The sequence below is a fragment of the Thermobia domestica genome, unplaced genomic scaffold, assembly GCF_964235325.1.
Source record: "Thermobia domestica unplaced genomic scaffold, izTheDome1.hap1.1 HAP1_SCAFFOLD_438, whole genome shotgun sequence".
NCBI lineage: Eukaryota > Metazoa > Arthropoda > Insecta > Zygentoma > Lepismatidae > Thermobia > Thermobia domestica.
The window spans coordinates 105,517-114,730 of NW_027656148.1; positions in this window are offsets into that span (position 1 = coordinate 105,517).

Below are 9,214 nucleotides of genomic sequence, written 5' to 3' on the forward strand. Positions count from 1 at the left end.
GTTATTATGTACGTAAAAAGAGAACTTAAATGATTTTCTATATAATAAACAGAATGTATTGTGTTATGTATAAGAAATCAACAGATACGAAGAAAAATACCATTAGAATAGAACAAACAAAGAATGGAAGATATATTAAGAAATGTATTTGTTCTGTATGTGGTGTTATTAAATCTCAATTCGTTAAAAAGGAGGTTTGACTAGAAGAAGATAAAGGCATTAGAGAAGACCTTATAGAAGAAATTCATAAACCTTCCAAAAAGAATTATCCTAGGTTAAGTGTTATTGTTAAAGGTATCGATGATTTATGGCAAGCAGATCTTGTAGAAGTGGATAGTGGTGTATTAAAAGTGTTTCCAAGTTAAAGGCTATAAGTATTTGCTAACGGTTATAGATGTATTCTCAAAATATGCGTTTGCTGTTCCTGTTAAAGATAAGAGTGGAAAGAATGTTACAGAAGCATTTGAATCCATATTAAAAACGAGAAAACCTAGCAACTTACAAACTGATCAAGGCCAAGAAGTTTACAATAAAGAATTTAAGAAATTGATGGAGGAAAATAAGTTTAATCATTACTCAACCTATAGAGGTAAGAAAGTTTATGTTGTTGAGAGATTCGATAGAACACTTAAGCAAAACATGTGGAAGAAGTTTACAATACAAGGAAATTATAAATGGATAGAGATATTACCAACACTATTTAGCGAATATAATCGTATGCATAGAAAAATTGGTTTGAAGCCTGTAGAAGTTAACAAGAAGAATGAGCAAACAATATTGAATAAACTGTATAAGAAAGAATTTAAGCATATTAAGCCGAAGTATAAAATTGGTGATTATGTTCGCATAAGTAAATCGAAAGGATTATTTGGGAAAGGATATACACCTAATTGGTCAACAGAAGTTTTTGTTATTAGTGAAGTTATTCAATCTAATCCACCCACGCATAGAATTAAAAATTTAGAAGAAGAAGATGTGCAAGGTAGATTTTACGAACCAGAACTATTAAAGACGAACCATAAAGATGAATACTTGGTGGAAAAGGTTTTGAGAAAGAAAGGTGACAAAGTATACGTTAAATGGTTAGGATTTGATGATACACATGAAAGCTGCATAGATAAAAGTAATGTTGTAATGTAAATTTGAATATTGTCTTTTACGGAATAATATTCATAAAAGCTTAGTATGGACCAAAGTTTGAATGAGATATGTTACGACCAGATTAAAGATAACTATTAGTATCGTAAGTTTGGCGATTTCAATTTGATTATAGACAAATCAACAGGATATTTTAATAGAGGTTTGATAATTGGTTTCAAAATAAAGAATCAAAAGAACTCATAGCATATATTTCCAGAACCGGAATTCCAGGGGTAGAAATTTAAAAAAAAGCAACTTACGAAATAACACAGATAGCGACGAAAATAAGTTAAAAATTATTTTCTATACTATAAATATGAGTACTATGGATAGTTCTCTTAGTTTAAACGCTATTTGTTACGAACAGATTAAAGACAATTATTGATATAGTATTTTGGGCGATTTTAGACTGTGGATGAGAGTACAGGATACTTCAATGCTACTAAGTTATGTTAAGAATACGGAAAAAGATTTGATCACTAGCTAGAAAACAAACACACAAAGGAGTTATTAGATTATTAGCAAAGAAAACTATCTTCCCAGTTTTCTGGGAGGCTTCGCAACCCATTTTATTATGCAAAACCAACTGGAAGATCGGACATGTCAAATTTAATTTCTGGCACACATGTACACAAAAGAATTTTCCTATCTATTGCCTTTTGGATATCACATGACTTTTACGAAAAATGTTCTGTAATCATCGAAGACTATTTCACTAAGGACTTTAGACGATACCGAGAATACCACAAAGAGTTACAATCCAAAGTGGAAGAGATAGAAGAATTAATGGAAAAATTAAAAATCGAAAACGCAAAACTAAAATCAACAGCTGCAGCACATACAGAAAATCCAGGAAAAGTACACAAGCTGGTTATTATTAAAAAGAATCTCTCCCATATTCAACTACAAGATATTAGAAAACTACGATATAGATAAAAAGAGAACAAGTACAGAGCTATGAGAGTTACAGGTATTGGCTTGGAAGAATTCAAGAATCTAATATAAAGACTAGATTACACTACCTCAAAAAATATCCCAACATGACTATATTGTCTAAAACCCAAGACCAAAACTCGATTAACCTTCTGAATAAAGCAAAAGAAGAAATATGATTGTGTTATTTCGCATGGCTGTCATGTAGACAAAAAATATGGATGGAGAAGATGATGAATTTGTTATTGATTTGTTTTTAAATATAAGTGAAAATTAACAGCGAGTTTTGTGTTTAGATATTCTTAAATGTAAGTGTAATGAGATTTGGACATCCCTATTAGAAGAAGATTTCGTTAAAGAAATAGATTGTTTATGTGATCGGTTAATATCTAATCCTATGTAAAATCTTTCGATATAACTTTTATGATTATTATTTTCATAAAAGCTTAACAAATTTAAAACTAAAACAAGTTACTCAACATCCATCTTCACGGTTGCTGGTTCCAAAGTACTATCCTAAGTCAGAATAAAACGGATTAGCATATATCAGATCTTCAGGATATTCATTGTTGTTATTATTATTGTTGTTGATTGTAATAACTGCTCTATACAAAGGACAAGTGTTATTGTTTCTTAACCAGGTTAGCATACACTCAACACAGAACACATGCTTACATGTTGTTTTACACAATTTAGTTTTTGTTCCTTTACATTCTGAGCTTTTATTCAGGGTAAACCTGTCGAAAGTAGTATTAGTTTGTTTTTCAGGGAATCGTGAACTTGCTTATTTACTCTTAACAATTTAAACATATCAATCTTGTCTTTGATTTTCATTAGAAAGTTTTCAGACAACTTTCTATCCCAACAAACGTATATTATCTAATTCTAAACCTTTACTTTCCATCTCAAGAATGAATTTTTCGCTTTTACCGTCTAAACTAACATTTGGCCAATAAACTTTATTTTGATATTTTCTCACGTCTGTTTCATCTAGCTGTGATGTAAAAGCTTCCCAATCAATAAGAGAATCAAATTCGCTCAACAAGGCTGTACGTTCTTTTCCTGTCATGCAGAAATTTTTAGAAACTATATTCCAACTGAGTTTATCTTTAAGGGTTTTTACGAACGTAAATTTGAGCAAATCTATTTTGCGAGAGAGTGTGTTCCGATGTAAATATTCTCTGAATTGTGTACAAACGTCAAGAGCTCGCTTTTGTGAATACTTTCCCCAGTTAACTTTTTACTGAACCCAAACCAATCAACCTCTTCTTTAAACTCATTAAGATAATCTTCAGTCATTTGTCGAGCATATTCATACGTATAATAATCCCAATGAATAAGCTGTCTTGTATGTTCTTTATGGTTTAATACGAATTCTGGTTTTAAATGATGATAACACCTTGAACCATACCTTGGTTCACACAATTTGTCCCAGGAAAGTTTATTACCATACTTATTAACCCGAGAAAGGTAAACTACGTAAATTTTACGTATACGAGTTGGGAACACTGATGTGACGTGGCAGGAACTGTGTGTAGAAGCACCAACTTCTAGATATGCTATCGCGGGTTAGTTGGCTTGAAGTTCCCACATTAATAACTTCGGTAGGTGTTATGTTCTCTGTGCCAAACGATTGAGTTTAGAACCTTGTACGTAAAGTTGGCGTATGTTTACCTTTTAGCGTAATATCTTACACGTAATTTTAGCGTGTGTTTACCTTTAGAGTTAGTTTTCTTGCACGCATCTTTTACGTATGTTTACTATCAATCGACCATTAACATTTGTAAAGACTTAATTATTACTACAAAAATGGACGAGTGTGGTGCAATACATAGCGAGGAAGCTATTTTACGGATAATAGAGGAGATCTCAGACTCAGAAATGGAGGAAGATAACGTTGAATTTGATGTGAGATCAGAAGAAGAAACAGATGACTCCGACAAAGATCCAAATTATTATTCCAGTGAAAGTGATATTGAACATTTTGTGTCAGCTATTCGAACTGCTGAATGTGAAACCCCAAATCCAACCCAAAAGCGGAAAGTTGCAAAATGTAGTAAAAACGAAAATAGCAGTCAAGCCACGCATTCAAGAGAAGAATCTGGGCAAAATCAGACAGAGAGGGCAGTATATTTTAGGGCTGAGAAGGCAAATGAAAGACTTCTAATTAACGAATTGCAAGTGACAGTTAGTGGTGTTACTGAATTGCTAGGAAAAAATGGTTTTCCCTGGAAGACAAATCCAGTGACAGATTCAAGTGGAAAGATCCCAAGAAGAAATATTCTTCATTTTACGCCTGGGCCTACTCCTACTGCGGCTGGTGTGCTCGAACCTCGGGATTGCTTCAATCTATTCTTTTCACAGGATATTATTGATTGCATTCTCCTTCATACGAATGAAGAGATAGACCGACAGACAAAAAACTACAAACAAGAGACCAGTCCAAATATCTCAGATGTCACCTCTGAGGAATTACATGCTGTATTCGGAATTTTAATTTTAGCAGCAGCTTTACAAAACAACCACCTCTCGACGGAACTTTTGGTTGATGGTTCCTACTGTGGTGACAGATTTAGATCTACTATGTCAGAGACTAGGTTCAAATTTCTTATAAATTGTCTTCGTTTCGATTCCCGAGAAAGTAGAGAAGAAAGAAAAAAGCAGGCTTGCTCCAATAAAAGATATTTAGGAAATGCTTTTGTGTAACTGCCGGAAACACTACAAACCAAGTGCTTACGTCACAATAGAAGAACAGCTAGTGGGATTTAGAGGGCGCTGTATTTTCCGCATGGTTTTGCCATCGAAGCCTGATAAGTACGATTTAAAAATAGTTATGATGTGTAATAATTCATCGAAATACATGATAGATGCTGATCCTTATCTTGGAAAGGGAACAACGTTTCCAGTAATCCCAGCACCTGATTATTTCGTTCGAAAGCTTATATCGACCATCAAGGGATCTAATCGTAATATCACGATGGATAATTGGTTTATTAGTGTGCCATTAGTACAGGAACTCTTGCGAGAAAACCTAACTGTAATAGGTACCATAAAGAAAAACAAGAAAGAATTACCTGCAGAATTTACCAACACAAATTTCCAGGCACGGAAAGTTGGAACAAGTTTCTTCTTACACCATGAAAATCTTACAGCAGTTTCTTTTCGACCTAAATCTGAAAAGCTCGTAACTGCTGTTTCATCTATGCATTCAAATGCAGTTATCCACGAGCCATCAGGAAAACCGGAAATAATTAGAAACTACAATGACACAAAAGGAGTGGTGGACACTTTTGACCAGATGTGTCATAAGATGAACTGCAACAGAAAAACAAGACGCTGGCCCCTATGCTTTTTCTATAATATGTTAAACATAGCAAACATCAATTCCTACGTTATCTACGTTCACAACTTTTCAAAGAAGTATGGAGACGAAAGAAAGCCTTTTAGTAGACTTCATTCCATGCTTGCTCTGACTAATCAATTGGCAGCATCGTGTCAGAAACACCGATTGATGATCCTACTATCAGACGCAGCCTAAAGGAAACCATACAAGTACTTCTTTCAGAAAAGGAGAGTACAGAAGCACAGAAGACAACGGTGTTATCAGAAAGTGGGAAAGGAAGTACCTCCCAAGAAGAAGGAAGTGCCAAGTATCCCTCTCAACAAGGTGCAAGAAAATACTGTTCCTACTGTGTTTATAGAAAGAAGAGAATGACTACTACATATTGCCGTAACTGCAACAAGCCAGTATGTGGTGAACATCAGATCAAAATGTGTTATAACTGCGTGTGACTTATGAACCAATTTGGCATGTAATGTGATAGAACTATTGAATATGAATTCAATATTTGCTAGTAACAAAAACAATCAGTGATATATCTCGACTTTCTCAGAGGTTTGTTCTTGAGTGTTAATAATGTTTATTTTGCTCTTTTTCTATGTAATTTTAAAAAAATTAAGATAATAATTATGCCGTATTACTGTTCAAACAATAAAGCTTCAATTTTGGAACCTTAAGCAAACCAACAATAATAGTTTCTATATGAATCGTATATCTATACATCATTATGTAGTGTGCACGTAAATATTACGTATGTTTACCTTTAATGGGTTGATAGTGAAGTTTGCCTTTCTAGGGTTAATAATGTTTTCGTGTTTAAGCAAGTCTTTTCTTTTTGATAACCTGGTCCAATCGATGTGTTCTTCATAACGTTCAATAAAAGAAAGTGATAGTATATGGGTTGAAGTAACTTAACACTAATGTATCTTGTTTTTGAAGGTTTCTAGAAAGTCATCAGATAAGTTCTTTATTTCTGAAATTTTTTCTATTCTTCGAATTTTCGACTATTAAGTACATCTATAACTATGTCTCTACAAAGCGGATTTCGAAAGTAGTTTACGACATGTTCAGGATTTAATTTTTGATTCATACCTTTTATAAGTTCATCCTGTTTACTTGGTTGTTGCTCACTTGGTGGTTGTGAATTTGCAGCAGTTGTTGCTAAAGACTTATTCATGTGCTCTTTGATTAAGGCTAATATTTCTGGTTTCCTAAAGTTTGAATAGCCACGTATTCCGTTCTCTCTGCAGTATTGTTTAAGCTGGGGGATAGTTTTCCTTTCCATAGTCCTGTTTTGTATAATAATAAGAAAATAATTATTCATTTTTGTTATATTTTATATATAATAAATGTGGATAGGCAATGTGATTTGATACAGAATAAACTTAACCTTATCCATCAAGATCTTAAACTCACAACAGCACTACTAAAAAACAGATATTATTAAAAGAACAAGAAATGTTATTAAAAGAAAAAGAGAATGGAGTACTAGAAAGATATACACCAGAATCAAATTGGGATAGTGACAAAGAACTTGAGCCTACAAATGATAGTGATGAGGTAGATTTGAAAAAAGAATAATAAAAATGAAGTAGTTTTCATTAGATCGTTAGTAACTTTGATGGGTTATTTCAATTAAAACCCTTGGGGGCGCGGTGGCTCAGTGGTAGAGCGTTCACCTCTGGTGCTTGGGGTCCCGGGTTCGATCCCAGCCCCCACCAAGTGAACTTTGTGGTGGACAAACACCGTGTGCGTGGGTTTTCTCGGGGTTCTCCCGTTTCCTCCCACTTTCTTTATTCCACCATTTCATTCATTACTCATCATCACCGTCTCCTTTAGCCTAACCGGCATAAGCGTGGGACGTTAAACTCAAAGATTTCATTTCATTTCATTTTCAATTAAAACCCTGCCCTAATACAATATGCTAATAAACATCGTAGTTTCTATGTCACATGAATATTAGCTGTTGTATTAGAAAACGAAACTGATTAATTTTTTTTAGAGAATAAAAACGACAGAGTAGTTATGAATTTAATTAAGCATACAGTAGTAGAATTAGAAAACTTATGTAAAGGAAAGGGGATAAAAGGTTATTCCCGATTACCACTAGAAGGACGAAGCAGTCATTTTGACTGCTTCAAGAAACAATTTCGTATCACTTCTGTAATATTTTCACTAAGGCCCTAAAATTCATTCACATTTAATATTTTTGTGCCCACTTGTTGATAGCATTAATAATAAGTTTATGCTTCTTTTTACAGGGACGCTATTGTCAGTTATACCTAGAAGCACGAAGCAGTCATTTTGACTGCCTTATAAAGAGTATAGGAAATTAGTGTTTCTGTTTGTAAGTTACATATGGCAGTATTAAATATTTCTTATTTCTAGACAAAACAAAAATTGAAACCTTTATTTATTGTAATTTGAGAGACAAAAATTAAGATAACTTGTTGTTTTATTAGGTATATTGCTATACATAGTTCCAGCTATAACTTCATTTGTGTGTGTGTGTGTGTGTGTTATGAGATATTTCTCAGTGTTTTATGGTCGAAAAACAAATTAGTTCAGATACATGCGGCCAATATCTACATGTTAGTGTGCACTTGGAGTTGTTTGAGCTGAACCATGTACATTGACATTTTACGATGAGAACTCAAGAAATACTTTGAGTTTTACATCACGTCTTAGAAGATGAGTCTGAGGATTCGAGTGAAGGGTTTGGAAACTGGAGTGATTTTGAACCTGAAGAGAACATTTTAAATTCTGGTGATGAAGGAGAGGAAGACAGGGATGGAGATAACAATGCCAGTAGTGGTGACAGTTTTATTGCTCCAGATGGAATATTGTAGAAAAAGAAATATTTGGGACAAGGTGACGTTGGACGTACATCTAAGCAGAATATTGTTCGCGAAGTTCCAGTACGGACAAATTTTGCCAAGTGGCAAGTATCTGAGGAAAAATGTAGTAGTGCTTTTCGTTTACTATTTGATGAGGAAAAGTGTAGTAGTTCTTTTCGTTTACTATTTGATAAATCTATGATGAGGCATATCCTAAATTGCGCCATTTCTGAAGCATATAGGCAACTACAGTCAGCAATATGGACTTTTAACTCTTTCAAAACTACAGTCTTATTTGGGCCTTATTATTTATGGAGGTGTTTCGGAATTGCTCAGTGGGGTTTTGTGGGAAAGATCAACAGAGCCACAATGTATAGGAAAATAATGAGTAGGGATAGGTTCTGTGAAGTGAAACGGTACTTGATACGTGATGAAAAGGCACAAGATCTGCATCACGTTAAGGGAACAAATACGCACTCGAATCGGAACTGTTTTCTTGATGGAGTTCCATGCGCGAGTCAGTGTCAATTTTCAGGACACTATAAGAAAAAAGAAACGAAACTATAATGTATTACAATCAGATGAAGTTTAGTGTAGACATCGTGGACAAATGGTGAAGAAACACAAAGTGAGTTGTGCGTATTGATTCCTGGAAAATGTACAGAGAAGCTACTAGAAAGAAAATCAGTAGGTGACAATATCTCTTACGTTTTTTCGAAGATTTGATTGTCAATGTCACTGCGCGTCCACACACAAGCGAAAAAAATGTCAAGAACCAATGTGTAAAAAAGAAAAGAAAACAGATGACATATGCTACAAATGTCGAAAGTATGTTTGTGGAAAGTGTGTACTGCAGAGATCCGAAAGCGAATTATCTGCTCCAAGTGTGGAAGACTTTGTGAAGGTCTTCTTCTAAGAAGATATTTTCGAAAGATATCATAGCAAATATTATTTTACAATCAAA